Source organism: Bos indicus x Bos taurus, chromosome 15 (assembly GCF_003369695.1).
Source record: "Bos indicus x Bos taurus breed Angus x Brahman F1 hybrid chromosome 15, Bos_hybrid_MaternalHap_v2.0, whole genome shotgun sequence".
Lineage (NCBI taxonomy): Eukaryota > Metazoa > Chordata > Mammalia > Artiodactyla > Bovidae > Bos > Bos indicus x Bos taurus.
In genome coordinates, this window is record NC_040090.1 from 49,083,103 (window position 1) to 49,097,914 (window position 14,812).

The 14,812-nt window shown below is 39.7% G+C and overlaps 1 protein-coding gene across 2 annotated transcripts in view; it reads left to right on the top strand.

Moving 5' to 3' along the window:
* Positions 1-3,691: 3,691 nt before the first annotated feature.
* Positions 3,692-14,812, top strand: part of NUCB2 (nucleobindin 2) — a 40,233-nt gene continuing 29,112 nt past the window's right edge. For both annotated transcript variants that reach the window (XM_027563399.1, XM_027563400.1), the window contains exons 1-2: positions 3,692-3,833; positions 8,985-9,138. The gene's annotated coding sequence lies outside the window, so the exon portion shown is untranslated. The remainder of the gene's footprint in view (positions 3,834-8,984; positions 9,139-14,812) is intronic.

Genomic DNA, 14,812 nt, shown 5'->3' on the forward strand with positions numbered 1-14,812 from the left:
CTCCCTTTCCTGGGACCATTGGTACTTATCATTTTATTCCTCTTATTTGGACCCTGTCTCTTCAATCTGTTTCAAAGATTTCTCCAAGAACTGACTCGGGCCATCTCTTGAGACCAGGTCAAGACCATTCTTCTTCTCAAGAGCCTCATCCCAAGCTCAGGAAAAGGAGACCCTGGGCCCTAGGACAATCCTCTGTTCCAGACACAAAATCGTCACCCCTATTGAGCAGGTAGTAGCCAGAGAGATACAGTGCCCTTTCCCCCATTTTTTATGATTTCAGGGTCTGGAATGAAGGAGTCTTTGGGCCTAGAAAAGAAAACAACAGTGTCAAAGGCCCTCGCTGAATCATCTAACTTCAGAGAAAACAAAACCGAACTTTAGGTCTCACCCTGATGCTCCAGGCCGGTTGTATCTAACTGAGACTTAACACCCCCTGCCCAGGGGACTTATCACCCCCTGCCCAACTACAAATGCCATCTCAACTAAAGAATACCCAAAACATCCCACCTGACTAATGTTTCCTTTATCGCTTCCACAAACCTCCCTTTAAATATGAAGCCTCCCTGATCCCTCTTGCACTCAGCCTGGTCGTTAGGCTGACTGTCACTCCTCCTTGCCTGAATAAAGGTAACCTACTTCCGTTGAGGTCGTCTCTCCTTCTTTTCTGCCTCGGCCCAAACTATACCTTACAGGCAGTTGGGTAATTTGGCCCAAGGGCCATAGTTTGCTGACCACTGACCTAGACCGTATAAAACTACTAAGTCTTGATGGCCATGTAGAGTGTACTGTTGTTTTCTTCCTTCAGATTACTTACTGTTTCTTATAAGTATTACTGCCTCCCTCTCTTCCATTCTAAATGCAATGAGGAACTTGGTCAGGTTATATCCTGTGGGACCCTAGAAACAGTGAGAAGGGGAAAGTAGAAGTATTGAAAAGCCAGAATCCCCCCGACACCTTTTTGTTTTTGTTTTTTCCTGGAGGACCCAAAGTATGGGGGTAGGCTTCACATCAGCTGGTTCTCTGGAATTGTTTCCCTTTCATTTTCTCCTGGCCTCCAGTAAACTCATTTTGAGCTTTTCACCTGAGTCAAGAAAAATTATGCAATGATATTTTATCCCTGCTTAGACCAGGTTGAGCAATAGCCCCTTGATGGCAGTGGCAGTGTGAATCAGAAAGGAGTTCAGAGGTAACAGATTGGAGGCTTGTAGGGATGGAGGGGCAGAGAAATAATGTCTTTGAGCATCTCTTCTCTAACAGTTTACACACATCATTTGAACCTTATAGTAAGTTCACTATTATGATCCCAGGTTGCAGATAGAGAAACTGATATCAGTATTTTATCCAACATTAATATATGGACTATGGGCTTACTATGTGCCAAGAACCTCTTTGCTTTACAAATATGAACTCATTTAATCCTCACATGTTTATGATGTGGGAACTATTATTGCCTCCATGTTATAAATAAGGAAGCTATACTATGGACAAAGGTTAAGTTACTTGGCAGAGGACACTCAACTAATAAAGATAGAACCGGGTTTTTAATTTAGGCAGGGTTGGGACCTAGTTTTGACTCCAAAGCCTTGTTTTCTTCCTTGAACAGTGCAGTAGTGTGTTCTTCGTCCTTCTCCCCATCAGGAGATTTTCCATTAGTGCCAAAGCCCCAAGTTTGGAGTTTTACCTATTAAATAAAGTAACATTTCCTTATAAGTCCCTCAGCCCATAGTTCCAGGGTTCAGGATTAATGTTCTTATTTTTCTCCATCACAAAAGCATCTTTACTAGTATAGATGCTGTTGCCTGCTTTACAGGCACACGACATACTGAAATATCTTCCTTAGTGATCTTTCCTAATCCTGAATCTTGCTGTTTCATCTGTTTGCCCTGTCTTCCTGTTTTATTCTTCCTTCACCCCAGAATATTGCTGAGAATATTGCTGACATCTCAGTCACCCAGCTATGGTTCTTTCTCTTTCCATTGTGTTGTTGGACTAATCCAATTTCTTATTTTCCATTGGGTTACTAGATAATAATAATAAATAATATTTATCTTGATAATAGTGTAGAAAATTACCAGATCTTTCAGGGCTTCCCCTTAAAGGGTTTATCTCAAATGTCAGGGCTTAGATCAAGCACAGTGTGTTTGGCCCTGTGGTAGATAATGGGTAATAAAAATGTGGAAGATACTTCCTGCTTTTGATGTATTTACAATTTAGTATTTTCCACAGAGACGGGATGTGGCTTGTCTCCTAATCTAACACTAACATTGGTTACTAATGACATATTAATATTACCAATACCTTCACATTAGTATTTATATTTTTCAGATAGAGATTTAGTGTTCCTACACCATAACTTTTTGAACATCCTTTCTTATTCTAGTGCTTTCATTCTTCAATATCTCCATCAGAACTATGATTATTTTCCTTGCATTTGCCTCTGCTATTAAACCTTCAGTGGAGGCAGTCACAACATACTAGGACTTTCATGACAGTAAGGGAGATAGTTTGAGATTTGAAGAAAAGGGACAAGCACTTCCTCCTGAACCTTAAAAAAAGCTGAATTTCTAGGCACTGTTCTTCATGTACAGATGAGAGTTGTGTAAGAGTAGAGATCGCCAGTCTTGGAATCTAGAGAGCTGAATTGCAGCCCTGGCTCAGCCACTAACATGAGAAGTACTAACATTTATAGAACACTTACTATGTGCCTGTCACTCTTCTATTTACTTATGCTGTAAAGAGGAGGATACTATTATTATTCTCATTTTACAGACAAGGAGAGTGAGGCACACAGCGCTTAAGCGAGTCAAGGAATTGGTTTCACGTGGGCAGTTGGGCTCCAAATAGGTGATTTAGCTACTATCCTGTATTATTTCCTGATAAAAAGCAGCTAACATTACTAACATATGCAGCAGGTTCTATACTGGTTTTCTGGAATCTCATCTAAGCGTCACTAACAACTCTGAGATAAACACCATTTTTACAAGCAAGAAAACAGCTTCAGAGAAAGATGCCATTACTTAGCAGACTCAATCGAAACCAGCCTTGAGGCTCCAAAAGTTTCTCTAATCCTCGAGCCACGAGTATCTTTGAGGATCAGTTCCCCCATCTTTAAAATGATGGGTGTGGAGCAGATGTCTTAGTTCTATAAGGAGGGTGCGGAGAAAAGAAAGATACCGCAGACGGGTGTGAGAGAAGGTGAAACAAAAAGCAATCAAGCCACAGTGGCCCACGGCATAACAAAACCGGGGTAGGTGAGCTTACAAATACAGGTAAGATTCCCGCCAAGGAGGAGGCCCGGGGTATTAGACCCAAAGGAGGCCTGCGGGCGAAAATCGCCTGACCGCCTGACCAGTATGGGCGCTGCCAGCGCGCACCGGCGGCCGAGGGCGAGGAGACACCTGTTTTTTTGTCCCGGTCGCGGGTAAGCACCTCACCCACCCAAATCCTGCTCCACAGGATTCTCCATGAAAGCCCGAGAAGGAAGGGGCGCGGCTTCCTAGTCCGCGCCGCAGAGCGCCACGTCCCTCTTGGCTCACCCTCCCCGAGGCTCCTACGCCTTAGAGCTCCACACCGCCCGCCTCCTAGCCCTCCGGCGCGGCCTGGTCTCCGCCCTAGCCAATCGGCGCCTTCCACTCTCCCGGTGGGACCAATCAGCGGCTGCCGGGGACCCGGGCTGTCGCCATGGCAGCAAGGAGGCGGGAGCGCGCCGTGGGTAGAAGTACAGTGCAGAGCCGGCGGCTGGGGGCTTTAGAGGCCAGCCTGTTCCCTGCAAGCATTCAGCAGGCGGAGCCTCGCGCTTGGAGACCCGGCTTCGTAAAGCTGGCGGCCTCAAGGTGGGTGAGGATCGGGAGGCTGGGGCAGGTCCTGAGATAAAGCTCAGTTCGCCTGCCCTGCCCCAGCAGTGAGGATGGTGGGAGCTCCACTATGGACGGGCACAGTGGGGAGTAGGTTCCAGCTCTAGCTGGAGGCGCGGGGTCCCTTTCTCCGTTCCACCCGCTGCAGGGCACCGGTGCTTTCTTTGGGGTCTATCAAGGGGCAGGCTCTTGGAGAAGAGCAGGCGAGGGTCGGTAAGTGCAGGACCGAGTCCCGGGGTGGGCTCCAGCCTGGCCTTGGCAGGGCGATGGGCGAGGGAGGTGCTCACTGGTGAACAGGGTACACCTACCACTTCCAGGCTGATGCTCACCACATCCCGCGACGCCGAGCTAAGCTAGGCCGGTGAATCCTGCTCTTCTGCCGCTTCTGTTAAGCCGGCAGCCGCTGACATCAGGAGAGGAGAAAGTTGGTGCCAGTTGTGGTATTGTTTTCCCTAAGTGACAAATCTTTAGATGTAAGATGGTGGTATGGAGTTTGAGAAAGACGGTACTTTCTTGTTGCACCTGCTAAATGGTAACTGAGTGACTAAATGTGGTTATTGTTGTGGATGGTTCCGGGCAGTGGTTTTGGATGACAATTATTTTTATAAAGTTAAGTAAGAGAGGAAATATGAACTTGAACCATTGAACCATTCTCGTTTCTTGGAGACAGAAACCTCTTGAAAGTCTCAAAGTGTCTACCAAACTCCTAAACTGGATAGTGTCCATTTACACAATTGAATAAGAATGCTGCCATCTAAGCCTTTTATTAAAGCTATTAAATCCATGGGTGAATATGAACACCAAACTATGTATTACTTTCGTTAGAAAAGGGAGGAGGAGGGAGAAGAGAGGTTAAATGCAATTATATCTGATTGTCAATTTTGTTTGAAGGAACTTTCAAACTTTGTGGACTTTCCTTATAAGAACTGAATTGATGAGATGGTTGCTTTCAGGAATGCATGAAAAGTAATATGATTAGTGGTATAATAGATTTGGATCGGGTAGCTTATAGTATATATATTTTTTAACAGCCTACTTAAATTACTTGTTACTTACGATCCTTCCTCATAAATTCGGTTGAATAGTGTGAGGCAGTCTCCAGATTTTTGCATCTTGTCCCTCATAGATAATGCCTTGGATTAGTTCAGATTTAAGCCAAGTTGTATTTCTTGTTTTATAAAATTTGAAAACTAAGTTCAACAAATGTTGAACAAACAGATATTTCAACAATTCTTCCTCAGTTAGTAGAGTCCAAAGTTTAAGAAAAAACATGGAAATTTAGAATTAGAAATGAAATATCAAATAATATCCCTCTTGTTGTTAGGGTGAACATAGGAACTTCTGTTTCTCACCTTGGTCTTGAAACTCCCCATGACCTGCTCCAGCTTTCCAAGATGAGTGAAAAATTCATGTGTCTCCTTGTAGTTATCCATGCTGTTCTCCATCTATTCTAACTTTATCTGTTTTGCAAGGGTGGAGTCCATGTTGCATTTACATATCTCTGATTTCCTGAGGTATTTATTGTTTATACCACACATTTTGTATATACCCTTTCAGTATGCTTTTTGCCAAGTTGGTTTGTGTTCTGTAAATACCAGTTAAAATGACTTGCACAATTAAGGCAATAAAGGTATGCTTCAAAACAGCGATAATTGATTATGGGCACTAATATAGAATATCAGTAGCATGCTTGATACCAGTGTCTTTTTATTTGGGGGCATATTATATACCTCCTAGACATACCAAACTAATTTTTGTGTTATTTAGAATATGCACTTTCTAAGTGTTTTCCACATTCTAAGGACTGTTTGGGTGACTGAAGTGTGCAAAATACCATTTTAAGTACTGGGTAGCTAGAGGAATCAAGTGTAAAATTTAAAAATGTATCAAAAATAATTCTGAAAGTAATTACTCCTCTAAGTATTGTAAGTAATTGAGTTGACTATATTTGACATGAAAGATGATTAACTTTTTAAAAATAATTGAAGATCTAAAATGGGGAAACTGTTATTCTTATGCTTAATACATGCAGTTAGTTTATAGACTTTAAAAAACAGGCTTCTAACAATTTAAAATAATTTATTCAAGGAAAAACCTTGATAACTTTAATGATTAATCTAAATTTTCTAAAACCACCACAATCTGGTAAAAAGTGTATTTCATTAGAATTAATTCTAAAGGCCAGATTCCAATCCTGGCTCTGCCAGGTGATCTTGGCCAAGTCAGTTAACTTCCTTGTGCCTTAAACCTTTTATAAAAGTAGGATCTGAACTGAACCACTTCTAAGATCATTTCTGGTTCCAGCATGCTCTGATTTTAAAAATCTAAAGCAACCTAATGAAAAGTTAAATAGTAGCTGCATTTCTTTTATTTTGTGGCAGAATTTTTTAACATACAGTATTTTAGTTATCTGAAGTACAGTTCAGTTCAGTTCAGTCCCTCAGTCGTGTCTGACTCTGCCACCCCGTGGACTGTAGCATGCCAGGCCTCCCTGTCCATCACCAACTCCTAGAGTTCACTCAAACTCATGTCCTTTGAGTCAGTGATGCCATCCAACCATCTCATCCTCTATCGTCCCCTTCTCCTGCCGACTTCAGTCTTTCCCACCATCAGGGTCTTTTCAAATGAGTCAGCTCTTTGCATCAGGTGGCCAAAGTATTGGAGTTTCAGCTTCAGCATCAGTCCTTCCAATGAACACTCAGGACTCATCTCCTTTAGGATGGACTGGTTGGATCTCCTTGTAGTCCAAGGGACTCTCAAGAGTCTTCTCCAACACCACAGTTCAAAAGCATCAATTCTTCGGCTCTCAGCCTTCTTCACAGTCCAACTCTCACATCCATACATGACTACTGGAAAAACCATGGCCTTGCCTAGACGGACCTTTGTTGGCAAAGTAATGTCTCTGCTTTTTAATATGCTGTCTAGGTTGGTCATAACTTTTCTTCCAAGGAGTAAATGTCTTAATTTCATGGCTGCAGTCATCATCTGCAGTGATTTTGGAGCCCCAAAAAATAAAGTCTGACACTGTTTCCACTGTTTCTCCATCTATTTGCCATGAAGTGATGGGACTGGATGCCATGATCTTTGTTCTTGAATGTTGAACTTTAAGCCAGCTTTTTCACTCTCCTCTTCCACTTTCAAGAGGCTCTGAAGTACAGTACATGTAAATAATGAAGACATTATAATTTTAATAAATTTAAAAATTTTGCTGTTGCTTTTATGTTTATTGAATATACACATGAGCAATGGTATTTGTTTTTCAGAAACTCATTATCAAGCATGCTGTACGGGTTGGGGAGAGATAAATTAGGAGTTTGAGATTAATACACACATTATTAATTATAAAACAGATAAGCAGCAAGGACCTGCTGTATATCATAGGGAACTATATTCAATATCTTAATAACCTATAATATAAAATAACCTGAAAAGAATATACATATATATATATATATATATAGATATAGATATAGATATACCTGAATCACTTTGTTGTGTACCTGAAAGGAACACAACATTGTAAATTAGTTAGTTATACTTCAGTTTTTAAAAAGAGTTGATTTAAAAAAAATTAACACTATAGCCATCTGTTAAGATTGAGAAAAAAGGCAAAATCCTGGTTTTCTTGATTGGTGTCCTTTTCTACAGATACGAGCATCAAAGACACTAAGATCTATACTGATATCTTGATACAGGGAAGGGTTAGAATACAGCTCAGCTGGTCATACATCTGATGTTTTATTGTGAATCTCACTTTCCTATTGACTGTCACTTTCAAATGGAAAAATGGAGTTGAGCCGTAGGTTGGCTTTTGCCCTTTTCGCTGCTGCCATGGAGAAATTTAGAAGCCATCTGTTTTTCTCCACCCCACCCCTTTTCTCTGTCGGAATTCTGACACTGACAGTAAGTAGGTTGAAGCAACCCAAGTTTCCTGACTTGAAGGAAGAAACCTGGGTCTCTTTCAGAAACTTTATTTTAATGTCAGGGAGGAAGAGATTGTATTCTTCTTTTGTGGGTTGTATTTTTTTCATTGACCTGCATCAAGACTTTGGCTGTGGCATGCTCTAGGGAGAGCTCTAACATGGCCTTTCCAAAAAAAATGACATTTTAAGGTTATATGTCAAACTGGCTTATTGCTGTTAAAGTTCGATGACTTTGGGTGTTTACAACACAGATTTTTATTATTTAAATATATAGATATTAAATTTTCAAGACAGGAAGGGCATTACTGTTTCTGAAGCATTTACTGTTGCCATGTACTGTGCTAATTCCATTGTATTCATTCTTATTTTCATCCAGTCAAAAACTTATGAAGAAGTATTAGTTTGATTTATGGATAGGAAAATCGAGACTCAGAGAGTCAAGTAGCTTGGCAGTAAATGGGAGTGGTTAGGATTCAATCTGCAGTTTATTTTTGACCATGCTAATAAAAGTCATGTGCCTTTCCAACATAAGTTGCATATGATCATTCTCCTGCTTAGATAATTTTATGTTAATTATAGTACCATGAAAAGAAATAAATATGTGTTCTTAAAATTTGAAGATATTTTATTTCCTTATTTTCTTTATATACTGCTTAGAAATAATTTATTATATTCACTGGTGAGTTTGCAATATAACTGCCTTATATTTTACAGTTGGGTGGTGGGTTTCAAAAAAGAATTTGAGATGTTGTGCTTTATTACTGATCTCTGTGTTTAAGGCATGGGCCAAGCTTAATTTTTAAAAGTGGTAATAAGAGTAAAAAAGGATTCTAGATAAAGATTTTAAGAAAAAATTCAGTTAAGGATTGAATGGGGAAACTTAGAATGTATAATGAAGTCTCATTGAAGAGGAAAAAATAAGCTTTTAGTTTGAACTTTTCTTAACTATTTAAAAGAAGAGCAATATGGTAAAACCTTGGCATATAAATAAATATCTTTGCTTATTTTGGTCTTTGATTCTATTTGGATAATATATTTCTTTTCCTTCCCCACTGGGATATGATATAGACTCCTTCCACAGTATAGAAATGTTGGCACCTTTTATTTTCACAGAATTTGACACATATATACACTGTAATGTGCTACTACCACTGTAATAAGCCTAAATTTATGTTTATGTTTATTTTTATTTATTTTTTATATTTAGAACCTGTGAAGAGTCAGTTCTTAGTGAAAAAGCATTGAGACAGGAGCCAGACCCACCTCTTCACCAATTTGATATTGTGCAAGTCATCTTACCTCTCTGGATCTCAGTTGCCTCATCTGTAAAAAGGAGATAGAAATTCTTTACCTGTTTGAAGGTAAGTGATCAGTTAAGAGGGCTTCCCAGGTGGCTCAGTGGTGAAGAACCCTCTTGCCAGTGCAGGAGATGTAAGAGACATGGGTTTGATCTCTGGGTCGGAAAGATCCCCTGGAGGAGGGCATGGCAACCCACTCCAGTATTCTTGCCTGGAAAATCCCATGGACAGAGGAGCCTGGCAGGCTACAGTCCATAGGATTGCAAAGAGTCAGACATGACTGAAGCAACTTAGCACACTTGCAGGATCATTTAAGAAAGCAAAAATGAAAACAGACTTAGTGGTGGCTTAAACATAAAAAATTTATTTCCTCATGTAAAATAATTCTTAAAGGAGGCAATCTAGGATAGTAGCTTCATAAAGTTTCCAGGGACCTAAACTTTTTCCACTTCTTTGATCTGTTATCCCTAAAATGTGGCCCTGGTCCTCATAGTCCAAAATAGCTGCCAGAGCTGTATCCACCAAAACAAAGTTCCAGGTAGCAAGGCAAAGACAAAGAAAGATGCAACCTCTCCCTTTAAGGAGATTATTCTGAACCAAAGGAATTATCCTTTGGTTATAATAATAACCAAAAGATTATCCTGTACCAGGGAAGCAGAGAAATGTAGCTGAATGCATGGTTGCCTTGAATAAAATTGGGCTTTTGTTATTGCAGAGGAAGGGAAGATTTGGATATTGACTGGCAAATAGAAGTGTTTGTACAATATGAATCTTTTTCTCTTTCATCCCTGAGATCTGTGTGCTGTGATAAGCATTTAAAGAAGCTTCAGTAATTTGTCATGTGAGAGTTTTAAGTTTGGCCATTATCTCCAGAAGGAAATAACTTTCATCTAACAAACTGTTTTTCTTTTTTTATGTTTATCCCAGGATTCACTGTAGAAGGCTTTCTGTCTTAATTGGGTATTTGTTCTGGTTATTTAAAAAAATTACCCATAAATATTCAATAGTAGATGTTTGTTGTATAGCTAACATTTATTGAGCCACTTGCTTTATGCAAAGTACTAAAAAGACAGATAAGTTATCCAAAGAGTATCACATAATAAATCATCAGTAAGTAAATTTATGTTGAAAATTGTTATCCACCTTAAGATACTTTTAAGTTCAATGTTGTCATGCAAGGAACATTGTTGCCTTTGTTGGTTAAAAGATGTTGTGGTTTTGTGTGTGTGTTTTTTTAACCACTCAACTGTTAACTGTCTTGAAATTTCCTTTTACTTAACTACTGTCCCTTGCCTAACTTATTTAGGTATACCAATATTTTATTTCCTTCTAGAAGTTTTTGGATAGAAGTGAAGTGAAGTTGCTCAGTTGTGTCTGACTCTTTGTGACCCCATGGACTGTAGCCCACCAGGCTCCTCTGTCCATAGAATTCTCAAGGCAAGAGTACTGGAGTGGGTTGCCATTACTTCCTCCAGGGGATATTCCCGACCCAGGTGTTGAACCCGGGTTTCCCTCATTGCAGTCAGACACTTTACAGTCTGAGCCACCAGGGAAGCCCAAATATATCCTATACTTGCCACATGAAATGCCTCAATTGCCATTTTATCTGTAAAGACAGTGAATTGAAAAAATTTTGAGAAAAGGAAACTGAAATTTAGGGAATGGAAATTGGTGAGGGAAGAACTTAAAGATTCCATCATTTAGGGATATTAGAAAGACTGTAAGGAGCATTTAGCATTGTAAGTCATCTGACCGAAAATCTCTTAGTTGCTGAATACAATTTTAATGCCTTAAATTTTTTTCAATTAATAGAAAGAATAATGCTATATGTTGTTTTGTAAGCAGCTTTTTTCAAATTGCAGTTGTTTACTTAATAGGCTGCCTTCCACATTGGATTGAAAACCCGACGAGGGTAGAGACCATGTCTATCTCACTTACCTTTGTATCCAGCATAATGTCTGGAATATAGTAGGTACTTAGTTAAGTGTTTGTTAAATTAATAAATAACAGATAACAGAGTAAAGAAAACATACTTCAGTTCAGTCTTAAATTTAAGAGCAATAGGAGTAAAAGAAGAAGGTTGGAGGGAAAAACCGATAAATGAAGAAGGAAGAGAGACTGTTGAAAGCAAAGCGAGACAAACCAGTTTCAGTTTTCTGTATTCTTCACCCTTCTTACCCACGACCATTCTTGTTAACCACTCAGGATATTTGTCCCTATAAGCAAAACAGGAAGCACACACACACACAGATACACACACACAGACACCCCTACCCACTCACACCCACACCCACCCATCCACACCCACCCCAGGTAGACTTAATCCAGATAATTACTGGTAAGAATCAGTAGTTGAGAAATGTGCCTCTGTGTATGAATGGGAATTTTGTTTTGGTGGAGACAGGGAAGAATAGAGAAGCTTATTTTTAGGACTTGGAAATTGAGGGAAATTATTTTGTATCTACTGAATGTTCGGAGAGGCTTAAGAACTCTGTTTATTTTGTGCTTTTGCTTAAGGCTCTAATGCCTTTGGGATCAGTGCTTTCCATGCTGTCTTGAGATCACTGCCTGATTTAGAATTTTACATTATCCTACTTTTATTTTTTTCTTCTTTTTTTTTCCTTTTTTTAAAATTTTATTTTATTTAACTTTACAATATTGTATTGGTTTTGCCATATATCAAAATGAATCTGCCACAGGTATACATGTGTTCCCCATCCTGAACCCTCCTCCCTCCTCCCTCCATTATCCTACTTTAGACTGTTAATTTCAGCCTATCCTGGTTTGGATCAGTCTACTGTGTCAACCTCATTTAGCCCAGTATTTTCTCTTTAGGTCTCTGTTCTTATGGACAAAGAGGTTGATAAAAGAAAGGAGAAGGCCATTCTTACTGATCTGATAGTGGAAGAAAAGTATCAATAAATTAGTTTCCTTTTTTCCCCATTGATTGTCTTTGTCATTCATCTCTCCTTCTTTTGTATGGACATTTGTATACTGGATTCACGAAAATCTGGAAACTTGTCTCTGACACATTTGACATTATCTTGGCATTTAAAGAGATTTTTATAACATTACTTTTATACCTAATGAGCTAGAAAAATGTTCATTTCTTTTGTTATGATAACAGTTAACTTTTATTGAGGCCTTATTAAGAAGTAAATGTTTTTATTAGCTTTAGGCTCCAGTAAGTTAATTGTCCTAATTATTTATAAAATAAACACTAAAAGATTCAAAAGTAATAGAAGGGAAAAGTATATTTAAAAAATTCTTCATCAATCAAAAACAAAATTTAAATACAGGCAAGAAAGGAAAGGAAATAAATAGTAAAGAGGCAAGATACATAGAAAGCCCCCAAAAAGGTGGTGTTTCATTGACTCTAAGACTCCATTTGTTGCAGGAAGGAGAACCTCTTCCAGGGCCCAAAAGTGGGCTGTTATCTAGCACTCAGAAATGAATTGCCTGAGGAGACGCATGAGCTGACAAAGCAAGAGATTTTTTTGGAAAGGGAGCCCAAGGGGAGAGCAGTAGGGTAAAGGAACCCAGGAGAACTGCTCTGCCACGTGGTTCTGAGTCTTGGGTTTTATGGTCATGGGGTTAGTTTCCAGGTTGTCTTTGGCCAGTCATTCTGACTCAGGGTCCTTGGTGACACGCGCATTGCTTAGCCAAGATGGATGCCAGCAAGGATTCTGGGAGGTGGTCGGACATGTGGTGTCTCCTTTCTATCTTTCCTGAACTCTTCTGATTGATGGTGGCTTATTAGCTCTGTGTTTGTTACTACCTCCTATCCTAAAACAGCTCATGCAAATGGTTACTATGGTGCCTGGCTAGGGTGCAAGGTTTCAGTCAGTGTGCTTCCCCTAACACACTGATATTAAGACACACCATTTTATACCATATAGAATACATATTGCCCATAAAACTGAGTTCTTTATCACTTAAAATTTCATTCTGTGCTTTTAAGATACATTTAAACATACAGATTTTTCTTACATTGCATTTTCAGATACATTAAGAAATTTAAAGAAGCTAAATAAATCAGTTAAGGTATTTCTAAGACTCTTTCACCTTCATAACCTAAGTCTTCTGAAATGCTTCCTTGATTCATAATTGTGACTGTTTGTGTTTTCCCACCGGAGAAGGCAATGGCACTCCACTCCAGTACTCTTGCCTGGACAATCCCATGGGCAGAGGAGCCTGGTAGGCTGCAGTCCATGGGGTCGCTGAGGGTCGGACACGACCAAGCGACTTCACTTTCACGAATTGGAGAAGGAAATGGCAATCCACTCCACTGTTCTTGCCTGGAGAATCCCAGGGACGGGGGAGCCTGGTGGGCTGACATCTATGGGGTCGCACAGATTCGGACATGACTGAAGCGACTTAGCAGCAGCAGCAGTGTTTTCCACATGACATTTTCCTCTCTACTGTGGAGAGTGATGGTGATTTAATTCTAGGAGTTTCTTTAAAACCATTTGCCTGGAATTTTCTTCTAAGCTTCTGACCTTCATTTTGCAAGCTTTGATGCCAGTGCATTCCTGAAGATGATCATCATCTTACAAACTTTGATGCTGGTGCTTTTCAAAAGATGATGATGGAAAGTTGTCAGATTCATCTTCTTTCCCCAGTCCCTCCATCAGTGATTTATTTACCACTGAGGGGTTACAGTTTGTCTAGACATGCATCAGAAATAACATCCAGTTGGGATACCTTTCAGGCAACCTATTCTTCAAATATTCAGGTATGCAGCCTCAGAATGCATCCAGAACTAAACTCACACACTTGAAAGGCTACTAAAGGCTCTTGGACATTCAAGCCAGCTTTAGTTAACTTTCCTTTCTTAGCCATAATCCCTCTTTTACATGTATAGTAACATTTTTGAGAAATTCTTTTGTAGTTTAAATTTTAATATGGCAAGAACTTTTGGCCATAGATGCCTATGCCAGTGTTACTGCTGCTGCTGCTGCTAAGTCGCTTCAGTCGTGTCCGACTCTGTGGACCCCATAGATAGCAGCCCACCAGGCTCCCCCGTCCCTGGGATTCTCCAGGCAAGAACAGTGTGCTATTCCTTGTGTAACTCATTCTTGGAGTATCAGTCTCTTTAGCACCTTTAGCATTACTGTATCATTTGGAGACCTGTAAAAGGGCAGCAGGATTTTTTCAGCATTTCCTATGGACTAAATTCATCTTTGTTTTTTCCTCAAAATTACTTGGAAGTTATGTGGCTTCTGTTCAGTGTTGGTTGGAAGTCTCTGACAAGTTGACTTTGTTCATGAATCCATGAAATCAGTCTTATATTCTATATAATTTTTTTTATTGGAGACATAGTTTCTGCTGCCTTCATTTGCATTGTTTGGCTGCTTATAAATAATCTTGTTCTATCTCAAAATGTAAGGTAGTTTTGTCTATTTGTGGGTATCTTCCTGTCTGTAGTCAGGTGAAACACTTAGATGTTCCTTTACAAGAAAGTGTAAAGTTGCAATTATTCCTTTAACATCAAATATTTGCTTTATTAGTATCAGCTACTTCATTTCTATGTTTACAAAATAGCTTTTTCTTTCTTTCTTTCTTTTTTTTTTTTGGCCAGAAGGCTTGCGGCATCTTGTTTGCTGAACAGGGATTGACCCTGGGCAGTGAAAGCCCAAAGTCCTAACCACTAGGCAACCAGTTGTCCTTGTTGTTGTTCAGTTGCTTCATCGTGTCCTCTTGGTGAAGGCAGGATCTGCAGCACGCCAGGCTTCCT